Below are 454 nucleotides of genomic sequence, written 5' to 3' on the forward strand. Positions count from 1 at the left end.
AGGCTTCGATCTGAGGTTCAGACTTTTAGACAACAAGATGGTGAGACGCTCTACGAGGCATGGGAGAGGTTCAAAGAATTGACAAGGAAATGTCCACCAAACATGTTCCCTGACTGGGTGCAATTGCATATTTTCTATGATGGACTTTCTTATGAATCAAGGAAAGCTGTAGACCATTCATCAGGAGGTTCATTGAACAGGAAGAAGACTGTGGAAGAAGCCATTGAAGTGATTGAGACAGTGGCTGAGAATGAGTACTACTATGCTTCAGAGAGACACAACACTAAGGGAGTCATGGAGCTGAACCATGTTGATACAATTCTAGCGCAAAACAAGGTGTTTGCCAAGCAACTAGCAGAGCTCACCAGGAAATTAGACACAAAGCAAGTGGCTGCGATACACACACAAGATCAAGAGGAAGTAAGCATTGAAGGAGGTGATTGGGAAGAGGCCA

At 44.3% G+C, this 454-nt stretch overlaps 1 non-coding gene across 1 annotated transcript; it reads right to left on the reverse strand.

Moving 5' to 3' along the window:
- LOC130959934 (small nucleolar RNA R71) lies at positions 1 to 104 on the reverse strand. Its single transcript, XR_009078922.1, has one exon. It is a non-coding gene; the product is annotated as a small nucleolar RNA R71 (small nucleolar RNA).
- Positions 105 to 454: the final 350 nt, after the last annotated feature.

The sequence above is a fragment of the Arachis stenosperma genome, unplaced genomic scaffold (assembly GCF_014773155.1).
Source record: "Arachis stenosperma cultivar V10309 unplaced genomic scaffold, arast.V10309.gnm1.PFL2 arast.V10309.gnm1.Scaffold_100025, whole genome shotgun sequence".
Classification (NCBI taxonomy): Eukaryota; Viridiplantae; Streptophyta; class Magnoliopsida; order Fabales; family Fabaceae; genus Arachis; species Arachis stenosperma.